Source organism: Pseudomyrmex gracilis, unplaced genomic scaffold (genome assembly GCF_002006095.1).
Source record: "Pseudomyrmex gracilis isolate BER0280 unplaced genomic scaffold, ASM200609v1 scaffold_59, whole genome shotgun sequence".
Lineage (NCBI taxonomy): Eukaryota > Metazoa > Arthropoda > Insecta > Hymenoptera > Formicidae > Pseudomyrmex > Pseudomyrmex gracilis.
In genome coordinates this window covers 444,950-458,698 of record NW_018020643.1, presented here as the reverse complement: position 1 = coordinate 458,698, position 13,749 = coordinate 444,950, and the positions used below count along the sequence as shown (strand labels likewise).

Here is a 13,749-nt window from a genome sequence, read left to right as displayed (position 1 = left end):
GTTCTCTCCCCGAACACAATATGGCGCAAATATGGGGGGGGGGGGAGGAGAGGGAGCATGCAAGCGCGCTCGAGCGCGTCACGAACAACACGAACAATATTCGGCAAGATGCGTCCCTTTATCCTTCTTTCTCTTTCTTCTTCTCGTACATACCCGCGTGTGTATACGCGAGCGCGCGCACGCGTGAGCCGAGAGAATACCGTGGGAACGGAGGGCCCCGGTATAACAGGTAGTAGTAAGACAGTCGCGTCTCTCTTTCTCTCTCTTTCTTTTTCTCTCTCTCTCTCGCGCATCGCGCTTTCCACACACAGTCCGAGAGTGCGTCCATGCGTTTATTATGCGATGTGCGTGCGTAACACCGACTTTCATTGAATTTTATGGATATTTCCATTACGCAGTAATTTCATTGTTTTTATAAAGTTCGACCGCGCGCGCGCGCAAGGTTACGCGGTCGATTTTCAAAGGACGTTTCGCGCGTCTCGTGGAAAAAAAAATAAATAAGTAAAAGCCACAACAGCGTCGACAGGATACATGTTACACGCGAGATGGAATGCGTTAAAAATAAATCGTGCGAACAAACGCGTAATTGATAAAATTGACAAGTTACAATTTGAAAGTATGTATATCATCACATCAAGACTTTAATATATTCGTAACGAGATGAAAAATATGAAGTTTTCGAGACACAATAAATCAATGTACGTTAAATTTTTTTAATTTGTCCGATATGCCCAAAAACTGCATTTCCTCCCTCTCTCTCTTTCTTTCTCTCTCTCTTTCTCTCACTCACTCACTCACTCTACTGCTCAACGAAAGTTACGCGAAGAGAGATCCGTTACCTTACGTCACTGCAAGAGCTTGCTCCTTTCTTTCGTCCCTCCGCTGTGCGTTTGTCCACAACGGCCGCTGTTACGCCATTAGATCTCGGCGCTCCGATGTTTTCTTACCAGCTGAAAACTGACAGTTAGAACCGCGTGTACCCAGTCCGATACGTGTGTGTGTGTGTGCGCGCGCGCGCGCTTGGTCACGTATCTACGACAAAACTACCCACAAACCGCACACAGTCGATGGTTCCTAACCTCAACCTTGCGAACAACGTTCTATGGTCTTTACGACGACAAGTCGTTGCTCCGTCGTCGTTTTCGTGCGTTTAAACCGAGCGGTTATTACACTTGGGAGCGGCCCTGGCTTGGTCTTTTTGTGACGCGCGCGAGAACGATGCGGGATACCCTTCGTGTGCTCGTCGTGCGTATATGACAACGCGCGTTTACGGCGCGCGCGCGGCGTTGCGACTGAGACGCCGCGCGCGGCGTGCTCGGTTTTACGCAGTCAAACCGCCCGTCCTTCTCTCAACGCCGCGCGATTAGCTCTCGCTCTCGCTCTCGCGTCGCGAATCATACCCTCGCCCGTTCGGATCGCTCGCAAAATCGCCGAGAATCTGCGGCAACGGAACGAACGGCAGAGACACACCGTTCTCGTGCGATCGTTTCTCCGGTCCGGTAGTTGCGATCGGCGTGTTATTGACACATTGCGTGCGATAACTCATGTTTACACACGAGACTTCTTCGTGCATACGCCGTAATACATTTAGTTTTCGAAGCCAAGGTGATGAAACATACCGCGCGCTTTCAGCACAGTCGCAACACTGAGTCGCGATTTGCTACTTAAAAAAAATAGTTCTTTTCTTTTCTCGCTCTCTCTCTCTCTCTCTCTGGTTGTGTCAAACTGGTAACGCAAGTTTTACACGACGACGTACGAACACAATAAGAAAACTTGGAGATAAAAAACATGTCGAAGTGTGGAAAAAAATATGCGCGCTTTCGACGAATTTAGTGAAGAAATGACGCGCCGAATCCTGGGAGCAAGGTGAAGATATAGTTATTGGAAAGTCGAAAACCGCACGCTTGTAACACAGTTTGTATTTTATTTATTTATTTATTTATTTATTTATTTATTTATCCAGTGTTTAATGCACGCTCGATAATGCAGCAATTTATATTCTGCGCGTTATCTCATTACACGATGTAATGCTTACCGCTTACCGCTTTTTTTTTTTTTTAACAAAGACACAATGCGTGCGAATCTTCACACTAATTCTATACATGAAGCAACAATGTTATTGTACGTTCCCCAAGAGAGTTTTGGTCCTGCAAAATAGACTTTGTGTTTTCGTTTTTTTTTTTTTTTTAGCTCTGCTTCGGAAATATTGCCAAATCCCGCATTGTAGAGTTTCTTTTGCGTTCACGTAAAACTGTGTGTAGCAAAAACTTGTTGTGTACTTCCCCTGGCCTCGTTGGCCAGGTGTTACGTGCGAATACGTAAGACTTTTGAAATCCTTCTGTCTCTTTCTCTCTCTCCTTCTTTCTCTCTGTCTATCTGGTTTTTGATGTGAAGCGAAGCGTAAAATGATAGTCATTGTAAATTATTTGCGTAAATCAAGTGTGACTGAATTAAAAATAATTATCGAACATTTCTCTCACGTTCAATGATAAATTCTCTTGGATTATTTTGAAATATACATGTATATGTATATATAATTGGTACGTAGAGTTTAAACTTAGTGTTTTCAATGACTGCGTTTTACGACCGTCGTTAAAAAAAAAAAAAAAAAAAGAGGTTGTTGTCAGAGACTGTAATAGCTTCGACTCCAAAATATATCGCCATATTAGTAACACGCACAACGGTGACCTCGCCGCGATTCGAAACTTGCCCCGGCAAATATCCTTTTATGATCGCGCACGTGTCACGCGTGTCCTTCTGCTTCTCGCGCACGTGTATAAGTTGTTGGGTTGCGCGGCCTTCGGTGATGCACTGTCGAATGCACCTGAAATCGCGCTGCTAAATCAACTGGGAGACCCTTTCCAAGGGGGCGCGATCGATAAAAGCAGGCTCTATGTCGCTCTAATTCCCGTACAACTTTAAAGTTCCTCTCGCGCTTTCTTCTCCTCCTCCTCCTCTTCGTTTCTCTCTTAGATTTCTCGTAGAAAATCCGACAGATGTGTGTTACACGGGGAGAAGATAAACTTTCGATTGTGTTATTGCCGTAATTGTGTGTTTTTTTTTTTCTTTTACGGAGAAATGTTTCTTTTCTCCTTATTTGCTCGCGCGCGGCCCTCACGAACCGTGACGGGATAACGCGTGGTGCATGACGATCCTGTCGATTGCGTTTCACCGCGAAATGCAGAAATTATCGCGCAACGCGCGTGCATAACGCGCTGCTGCTCACACGACCGTGATCGGTAGCAGTGTTGGTTAGTTAAAAGTGTTAAGGCGAGCAAAGCTCGAATCGGAACGAGGTTAATTAGTTCCTCGAAACGGGATAACAAGGCTGAACGTGAAAATATCGTCATCCGGAAATCCAATGTGATTTATCGCATTATGCGAATAGTATCTTTCTCTCGCGACGCGATAAGAGTCGCTCGTCGCGCGTTGTGTTTCTTCTTCCCGTCGTTTCTTCGCGACGAAAGGAAAGCGGCACGTAGAGTTGACTTTTCAAAGCCACTTCTCGCGCGAAAGAAAAAAAAAACAAAACGTACGTTTGTACGTACAAGCGTACGCGAACCCGAGCATTTTCTCGGAAAAACAAGGAGTTATCGCACGCGCCCCAGATTTCAACGTGTGCAACTCGATACTCGCGCGCAAAAAACGATCCGTTTGTCGCGCGCGCGTGGGAGTTCTCGAAGAGATCGGCGCGTTTGCGTATAATTCGTACAATTCGTCGCAATTGCCGTCTGGATATTTCGTTGGTAATTTCGCCCGTTTGTCCGACGCGCTTATTAGGTCCCTGACCATTTAACCCCCGCCGACGACGAGCCGACGTTAATTATGCTCGTTCTCGTGTGGCTCACGCTACTGCTAACTGACGCTGTGTTTGACACCGACCGTATTATCGTGTAGTTTTCTTCTCGTAATAAATATATATTTTGTCCTCGTGGTTTTGTTAAAACAATTATTAAGAGAAAACGAGATATAGTTCGTGACAAGATCGCACTTTCGAACATTAAAATAATCAAGTTCTGAATTTGGACACAAATCGATCACATGTCGTGCTACTCGAACGTTCTAATTCACGTTTCCTATAGCTATTTCAGACGCTCTAACGATTCCCTTCCCATCGCTCGGCATGCAATTTCTGATACGCGCCCCGTATCGATTTTCGTATCCCAAAGGTGCGGATAAAATTTCGCGGATTCCGAATCCGTAAAAATACCCGTGAACCTTCTAAAGATTATTTATTATCCTCGAATTGAGAAACGTGGTTGAAATTGCTGAATTTTTCGCACAAAAGGAAAAGAATTTATGTGATTCGCATATTTGATAATTGTTACAAATCATTTCTTATTTTATACTAGCTTTATATCATACTTAAAAAAAAAAAAACTTAAGTGGACCGACTTGATTTCACCTTAGCGAAATTCGCGAAAGCGCATTAATATATATCGAATATCGAACAGGAATTGACGATAAGAGTAATTAACGTGCTAGATAACACGTGTTTCTAGCCGAGCAGATTTATTAACATCCGGTCATCTGGCAAGACGCGATATATAATTATCTTAATCATGTTATCTTGTACGTTCGCAGAGATATTAGTAGATTGTTACGCGTAATAATCGCAGATTTTTTTTTCTTTTGCTTTTAAATTGTAGATAACTATTATTATATTTTATCGCAATTCTAGATGCAACGTGTTATTTTACATTATCTTATTAAATTGTCGATTTTGGGAAAATTGATGATCATTGGATCGTGCGTTTCATCTCAGCTTTTGTTGTCAAAAACAAAGTGTCACTGAGAAAACATCATGAATGAATACAAATAATTGAGAGAAAGCTGGCGCAATTAAATTTGCAAACGGGTCGCAACGGAATGCACGTAATTCGTTTGTATGCACGTCCCGCATTCGTACATGTAGAACAGTTCATGTATTGTATGCTCTGCATGTCGTCGGGCAAAAAAAAAAAAAAACACGATTCAGTTGATTCTTTTTCTCGCTGTTATTTCCCGCTAAAAAAAAAAAAAAAAAACGAACCGGATCGCAAAACTAATTTGTCTGCGAGTAATTTACCGCGACGGAAGAGCTTTCCGATCAGAAAATTTGATATCTTCGTTAGCGCGATTAGAAGTAATGAAATTCTCTCGAGAGGAGACGGGAATGTCCCGTCTCTCGCGCGTTTACTTCTTCACATACCTAGTCTTTGAAGAAACGAGAGATCTTCGCGTTCTTTGGGATACGTTCGACAAACTGAAGGTGTATTGTTTTCACGTAACTTCTGAAAGGTCAGAAGAGACGAGCAACTACGTTCCGCAGAAACGTCGGTAGAATCGATAGTAAAAGGCCAGCATTGAGTCTCTATTCTGTAATACGCTCTTCGATGCGCTCTAGCTGCGATGAAGTTACATGTGTGCACACGTTCTATTCGGTTTATATACGACTGTTACACGACTGTTTAATTCGCAATAAGTGAATTAATTTTATATTACAATTCGCATTCTCGCGAAACTTTGCTCTTACAGTTTTTCTTTCGGTAAACACTAATTCGGAATCAAATAAAACGAATTAACAATAAATAAAAAAAAATAAAAATAAAAACAAGCAGAACTGCGTGTCCGCGTTTGTGTAATCGTTATTAATTTCACGTGTTATATAAATCAAGATCGAATTTTAATTGAATTTTCGCGCGCGAATCATAAGCGTGCAAAAACGGCTTATCGATAGCGACGGTAATAGAATGCACTTTACACGTAAGAGAATGGCGGGCGGTTAAAGACCGAGAAATACGATCGGACATTGTCGGCGCCGCGGATCTGATAAGCCTAATCGCAGCGAAACGGAAAGCCTCGAATAAATCGGCCTCGGGGTGCCGCTGGCTTACATAAGACCGTGTAGCGGTCAGATAAAGACATGCATTATTCCGTCACGAGTAAACTTTCCAGTCCGCGCGAAAACAGAGGTGTATTTTCGGACGTTGCTCGAACGTCTCCGAAGATACCAAAAGTGCGATATACGCGAGCTCCGACAAAACACTGCTACATACGTGCTACTGTTTCATCATCACGGGATTACGAGAGAAAAACACATCGCGGTTTTGTGCACAGTATGTGATCGAAAGCGAGGTGCACGCACAACGCACGTAAAACACACACACACACACACACGCGCGCGCGCGCAAAACCGGTGTTGAAGCTGTGCTCGAGCGCGCGCAAGAGTGTTCAAGCCCGGCCGGCTTTCTCTACTTAATCGATCATGCGTTGTAACGCGCGCGCTACGGCTATAGACCGATATAGTTGTCCCGATTCTATCCAGTTCCAGTTCACGCATAAATTTATTAAGGGCTTGTCTGCGCGAACGTGAAAACACATCCGAGGAAGTGACCGGCCGGTAGGATTGTTATCGCGCGGTCGATTTTCACGCCACGGAAGGCTTCATATACGCGTTGTATCGCTACGAAACAGAGCAAACCATATTCGATTAGCGTGCGTTAACCGTGCGTGAATTTTTTTTTTTTTTTGCACTCGTTAAGATCCGCGCGATCGAAAAACACTTTCGATTCCTCCGGTCCATTTCAATCGAGATTTCTATGTCTTTCTTTCTCGATAGATATTTACCGTTGCTTACGAGATACACAATTGTTCGCGCAACAAAAAAAACGCGAATTCCTATGCCGCACTCTCTGAAATTCACTGTTTCCACGTGTACACACGTACGTTGTTCGTGATATTTTTTTTCGTCCCAATTGCCGACTCGTCTCGTTAAATGCGCCTGATGCGGCGTTCCGTTCCGGAAGTACATTCAAAAGGCCCATTGTTGCGCTTCCGCGTGTTCCGCGTACGTCTATATCCCCTATACGTCATTGCGCATGCATAATGCCACGTTATTCCATATCATTATGGCGCATTTACTTATGGAAAATGAGATTGTGGCTTCGCGAAGAGATGCGATAACGATTTAAATTTAATTAGAACTTTGTGTGCACCTGTGCCGCACTGAAAGTAAAGTTTGAGCAAACAATGCATAATGCTATTCATGTATTTCGCGCACGAAACTTTGGATGTAATTATGTTCCTGAAAGGGGCGTTTCTATGGATGAGAGGGAGAGAAAGAGTTGCGGGTGGTCGTCAATTACCTCTTCCGTTATTGTCTTTTTGCAAAAAGAAAAAAAAAAAGAGAACGATCGCGCACAATGCGGTTCTATAAACGTATGACGACAAACCGATTGTGACAAATGACTGCGCCATACGAGGCGAACAAACAAGTTTGCGACAATAGTTTGTAATATACTCGCAAATATACGCACTCGCTGTGCTCTCTTGTTTAAATCTTCACTAACTAATAATCGAACGCAATTTTGTTTCGATTAAAAATAACGTCTCCGATAGGTTAATTAAATTCCATAAAAGCAATAACACCTCGTTTTTCTCGCGATTCCCGAGAACTCCGGGGCAAAAATAGGTCAAGCGCGAGGAAATCCGAGCGGATTCCGCGCACTCACCGCGACCATATTCGAGCGCCGTTATGACGATTTTTAATGGCGCTTTATGGCCGATTAAGTTCCATCGACATATATATGTATACACGAACGCGACGTTTTATTTCGTGACGTCGCGTCGACATGCTCCAAATGACAAATTTCTTCTCTCAACAGAGAGTATAAATGATACGTTGCGATCGTACGTTGCGCGATTTAATTGACAAAATTTCGTTCGCGTAACATTTATTTTACTGCTGCCGTGTTTTGTTACAGTATTTCGCGCTGAACAAATATCTGATTCGAGCGAAGAAAAGATCAAAAACAAAAAGCGGAAGAAATTCGATCAATACAAACAGTATGGATGAAGAGTGTCAAATACGGAGATTGTCTATTTTGTCCGTAATATCCTTCTTTTTTGGTCATACACGAGATTACTCTCTATTCTCCGATCGAATAGAGGAAATCTTCCTATTACCGTTCCTATGACGACAAAATGGAAAGGACGTTCGATCGTTAAATGCGCGACGACGACGGAAGAATCCTTAATCTTTGCGGACTCAAAAGCACAGCGCACATATAGGGATTTCTCAAAAAAGATTTCTCTCTAGACTTCCCACGACCGTGTGATAACCGCGGTTAAGCGAAAAGTTAATCGACCGAAAAATCCAGGATATTTTGTCATTTAAATTTTAAATAATATTCCGTACTTTACGCGACATTTGACACAGGAAGCACGTAGAGATTGCTACTAAAAATACACGGGTGTTGCGCAAGGATCGTAATTTGAATTTCACACAGTGCTGTGTGTTATCGGTCGATTATCGTCCTCTATGGAAGAGAATCACCCGGTGGAAAATTAATCCGCGCTAGTTTATCGAGAAATCGCGATTAATTGCTTCAGCGGAGTGCAAGAAAATTTAGTAATTAAGACGTATGTTTTTTGAAGTTGCGTATATAAACATCTCGTCGAGTACGGGACGTAAACAAGAATAGAACGTGACGTTTCCAAGCACAACATATGTCCGATACCATTATATTTGATTGAAAAGATCCGACATTTATTCCACATGATAATATCCGATCGTATATGCGTGGCAAATTATTTCGCAGTATCTCACATGTATAGAAATATTTTTAATTTTTAACGCACACACACACATATATTCTCCTTCACTCACTCGCTCGCTCGCTCGCTCATACTGTCCCCCTGTTTCGTGTGTGTTTAAAAATGACAATGACGAAGTATACTAATAATAACTCATTAATAAATCATTATCTCACGTGTATAAGAAACTTACACAATGATGCCATATTGCGGCTTATGTGCTTATAAACGCAAGTAGAACTGTTACTTACTGCCATATTACTCGGGTAATGTGTACCAAAACTTAGTCCACCCAATTATTCGCTCCACCGAATATACGTAGGCGGTAATGCATAAAGTTACCTTGTTGCTTAAGTTATGCATTGTATGCGCTCTGTTACAGAGTTGAGAAAGTTGTCGAAAGTTTTCAAAAATTCCCGCTAATAACGCGGCTAATAGTCTTTGGCGAGAAAAAAATAATTTTCTTGTTATCGACAGTTACAATTAGTCACAAAGTCGATCGAGCAGCGCAAACAAATCGTGAAATTTCAACTTTGTCGGGAGGTGCTTTTGACAGATGCTGCGAAAAAAAAAATGGGTTGTGTGAACACAAGCGTAACAATCATCGCTGGCGTGTTCGCAGATAATGCGCAATGTTGCGCATCATATAATTTATATGCATATTCGTCTGTTCGCAATACGGCGCCACGCAATCGTTTCCGCTTCGATTCAGTCACGCGATTGGAAGCCAGCCCAAGAAATATCCTAACATCAAAGAAGACGGTTCCGCTGTTTCGTGCTGTTTCCTAAATTGCCGCCGCGTCGTTCAGCGCAGAGTAAAAATTTAACCACCTGAAGCATTAAAAGCCTCGAAGTCCCGGCTCGGTTTCTACAGGTGGTGGAACGAAGGAAACTTTGTCGGAATCGTACAGGAAATATCAGCGACTAAAAATTTAGACGACCGACTTCGAGCCGAACACATGCCGATTTTCGTATTGCGTAGCACTGTATTTGTGAAACAAACACACCCAATCCTCTTTCGACGTGTAACGTTAATTTTGAGTTTGTTTTGTTGAAAAGATGATCGAAATTCGATGATCGAGACGCATGTTTCCACATTTGCCTACGTTATTACTTAATATATTATTACACGCACATGCGCAACACATCACATTCAAATGTGACGGTATTTTAGCGTGCATTGAATCTCGAAATTTTTAATTTATTTATGAGTGAGTTAATATTTTTTCATTACTATATAATCTAATTTTTTAATTTTTTAACAATTTACAATTCTTTGTTTCTTACATAGTTTTATTTTCATAACATAATATTTGTTTTGACAACATTTTTGATACATATCCGCTTTCTGACCTTAACAGGATTGGAACTGTCCAACGAACTAATTTGCGAACGTAATTGTAAGTAATGAACTCATAAAAAAAAACTTATTAAAAAATCTAGTTTTGTACGCTAACTTTGTTACATACATTTTTAGATTTTTACTGAATACTCTTTTGCGTAACGTAGTCTCACATTGAAAAAAACTACTACTATATACCTATGATCGAAACGTTTGTCACAATATATACACATAAAATGAAAGAATCACACACACACACACACACAGTCATCCGTGTTCATATTGGCTTGCCTACGTTCTCAATTTTGAGGAATCGAAATTCTTACACATACATAGGCAATCGTGAGATCGTGTGCAATTTTACTTCAAACTCGTGACAAAAAAAAAAAAACCGATAGCTGGTGCGGCAACATGCGTCGATTGAAAGAGGTGCAAACAAACAAAGAGGAGCAGGTCGCGGATGAGACGGAAACAAGCAACGGACGAGGGAAGGAGGGGGGCGGCGAGCTGTCCCATCGTGCCGGGAAATCAAAGCACGAAGGACAAGGCGAGGGAAAACTCTTCTCGTTCCCATCCCTCGCGGCCTCCCGCCGGGAACTCTTTGGCTCGCGTGCATAACGCGCGGCATGAATTAAACATACGCTGTTCGCGATTCAGGCAACGGAGGTTAAGGCGAATGCCGAGAGGCGTCGTGGCAAGGAGATGAGATGTGGAATGAAAAGACGTCCCGGTGAAATTGGAGTCGAGCGGGAAGAAAGGCGGAAGAATGCGTATGATACATAGCTTATGTGTGCATATGTTTCTCCGAGGGCCTCGGGCGTTGCGAAACCGTCGGGGTTTACTATATATACTCGCGAATATAGAATCTCTCACACACACACACACAGCCTGTCGAAATTATTCAATTAAATTGCACATTTATATACGGTAGAAGCAGGAAAACAATTATAACAGGTTCTATATAATATGCGTGCAAGAGGAAAGGATTTCAATGCCTCTCGTCATTGAAAACGTTCATCATCTCTCGATTCGGTTTCCATGATCTATATTTACTTGTGAAACGACTACGTGAGGGCGCGTATCTCTATATAGATGCGGCATCGATGTCGATTATTAGTTTATTCGCAGCAACGTCCATTTCTAATCGCGAGAGACTCTGCCCAACGACTGGAAAGACAATAGCCCGAGTATATGAGACCTATCCGGAAACTTGGCTCCAACATCGAACGCGCTGTAAGAGGGGAAACTTGAAACTCACCCCCCGTGAGCGATTGCATCCGCGACGACCTCGGTCCTCACCCCGCTCGCCTTCGAGTCGTTCCCGGCGTGCGCTCGTTCGCCCTCGGCTATCTCCGCCGACGATCGGTCGCAACCCTCTCCACGTACGGGATGACCGGGGAAGCAGGCAGCGGCGGGTGAGGGCGCGGTCGAATGCGGGGGAGAGCGAGCGGTTTTACGCGAGGAAGACGTATCTGTGACTTCGGTATGACCGTGTCAGAGCATACGAGATACAATCGGGTTTTCCTTGAGAGCGCGCAGAGAAGAGTAACAAAAAAGAGAGAAAGAGACCAGAGAAACGCGCAAACACATACAATCTGCGTATACTCTGTTTCTCTTTGCTTGTACACAAACGCGTGTACGTGTGGAATACGCGCTCTCGTATACAGAGTCGACAGTCGTAACCCTTCTCGGAGAAGAAAGGGAATTGAATACGGCACGACGGAATACGCGCATAATCCTTTATGCGCACGTAGAGATGTACATAGACATCCATATAATTCCCGCATATGTATGTTCCGAGTGGATTAGTAATGGGACCCGGTGCACTACCACGCGTTTCCGATCGCTCTCCCTTCCCACCGCCACTTGGATTAGATCCCTCTCGCTCGAACTGTTCCTCTCGCGTTCCTCTCCTCTCTTTCGTGCGCATGTTTCCCGCGCTGCCTCTCAGTCACCACCGTCCTTCGTCCATCCGCTGCCGCGCTCTAACTCCGTCGCGCAAACGCCTTGCTCGCGTTTCTCCCCCACTATCCGCTGTTCCGTCTCTCTCGCGCGCGTTCTCTCACATCCTCTCCTCTCGCTTCTCTTACCCCCGCGGAAATATGCCGGCGTAGCAGCGGCGGCGGCGGCGGCGGCGGCGGCGGCGGTGGTGGTAGAGGTGGTGATGGTGGCGGCGGCGACGATAACAGCGGTGCTGCTGCTGCTGCTGGTGTGTGCGCGCGCGGCGCTGCCTTAACAGCGTATCGGTGTGCGGACGGTGGTTTTAGACTCGAAGCTGCGGAAGAAGGGCCGCGAGCTCGGCCGTATTCCGATGGCCTGATACACACTGCGGGACGCGTTCATGAAGCTCCACTGCCTTGACTCGTCGAGTGAGTAGTAGAGTTTTGTGACATATTATTGTTCGCGGTCGCGCATTTTCCCGTACGGCGGCGGGAGGTGAAAGCAAAGGGAAGGTACGGGGGAGGGAAATCTTCGCGGACGTGCCGTGTGTCGTACCCTGTTGTGCATCATTTTTTCCCTCCTCTCTTTATGTTTTTTGCCCTCCTTTCTATTCCCTACTCGCGCTCCCTTTCTCTCTATGATACAACATGGTTGTTGTCGCGGAAAGAGATAGAGAGACAGAGAGTGTATTCTTCTTTGCGTAAACATTCGCGCGAATTATTATTCTGGTGAACCGACGAACACGGTGGTGGATCGACCACGATGACGACGAGCGAATTTGTGTTCGCGAGAACGATCGACTACCGGCGACGCGACACCGCTACCAGGGAACGTCATGCTCCGAACGTCGTCCCTCCGTGACGGCCGTTAAATCGGCGTGGGTCGATCGAGAGAGAGAGAGAGAGAGAGAGAGAGAGAGAGAGCGAGCGAGCCGGGGAGAGTAGGGGGAGGAAGAGGCGATTTTTAGCCGGCGAAGGGAACAGCGGGAGAGAGAGCGCTTCCTTCTCGAGGTCGATTAACAGCTGGCCCGAGGGACGCGAGTCGATTTCTTCGGCGTGGCCGTCGTCGTACCTCAAGCCGTGAGTGCTGAGGCGCAGTAAATATCGACCACGGGAGAGTGGAGGCTTAGGCGATGCTAAAAAGTGGACCATTCGATCGGGCCACGTCACATCTCCTAGCGCTCCCGGCATCGAAAAGGCGCGAGATGCACTACGATTGCGAGTGTACATGTGTACATTTTCTCTACGGGGGAGGGGGTGGCTCGTGCGCTTCCGAATATTAGCGCGCGAAACGCTTTGTCAAGTTTGCGTTTCTTCGCGACACGGAGTCTACGCGCTGAAGAGAGTCTCTCTCTCTCTCTCTCTCCCCGCTATAGTACAATAGACATCCCTCGGCGAGGTAGACAAACGCGATGTTTCGCGGTGCGATCGATCTTTCGAATTCCGTCCGAAGAATGCTAAGCGCAGTTTTCGGAATCGAAAAAATACGGATACGTCTTTTATCTATATAGCAGTCGCGCGTTGTCACCGAGTCGTAGTATCTCGTGGTGTCAGTAAAAATACGCGATATCACAATTCTCTGTGTAGTTCCCGTCGCGAATCGTATCGATAGTTCTAGTGTACGTAGCGATAGAAAATGTCTGTTTTTTATTACGTTTGTTATTTCGCGCGCGATTTTTATTACTTCTCGATGAATGACAAACAATTTCGGAATTGTTGATACGATAAACGCGACGATGCGTTTTTATCAGTGCCACGCACAACGCACAGTGACAGTGTAAAGTGTGATCGTGTTTACACGGCCTCCCCTCCGTCCCACGTTAAATTTATCTCGGATGTTCATTGTTGTAACAGAGTTATATTATAACATGTTAAGGTACGTCTTAATAT

The 13,749-nt window shown here is 44.6% G+C and overlaps 2 protein-coding genes across 6 annotated transcripts in view; one reads left to right on the top strand and one right to left on the bottom strand.

The window, feature by feature from the left end:
- LOC109854067 (MICAL-like protein 1) overlaps positions 1-1,279 on the bottom strand; it is a 30,683-nt gene extending 29,404 nt beyond the window's left edge. Inside the window, exon 1 of the mRNA XM_020426787.1 lies at positions 840-1,279. The gene's annotated coding sequence lies outside the window, so the exon portion shown is untranslated. The remainder of the gene's footprint in view (positions 1-839) is intronic.
- A 69-nt stretch (positions 1,280-1,348) lies between these two features.
- The window catches only part of LOC109854112, a 33,083-nt gene continuing 20,682 nt past the window's right edge, over positions 1,349-13,749 (top strand). For 3 of the 5 annotated variants that reach the window (XM_020426900.1, XM_020426902.1, XM_020426897.1), the window contains exon 1: positions 12,116-12,288. The gene's annotated coding sequence lies outside the window, so the exon portion shown is untranslated. Of the gene's footprint in view, positions 1,867-12,115; positions 12,289-12,789; positions 13,736-13,749 lie in introns of those variants that run through there. The other 2 variants (XM_020426899.1, XM_020426898.1) reach the window with 2 other exon arrangements.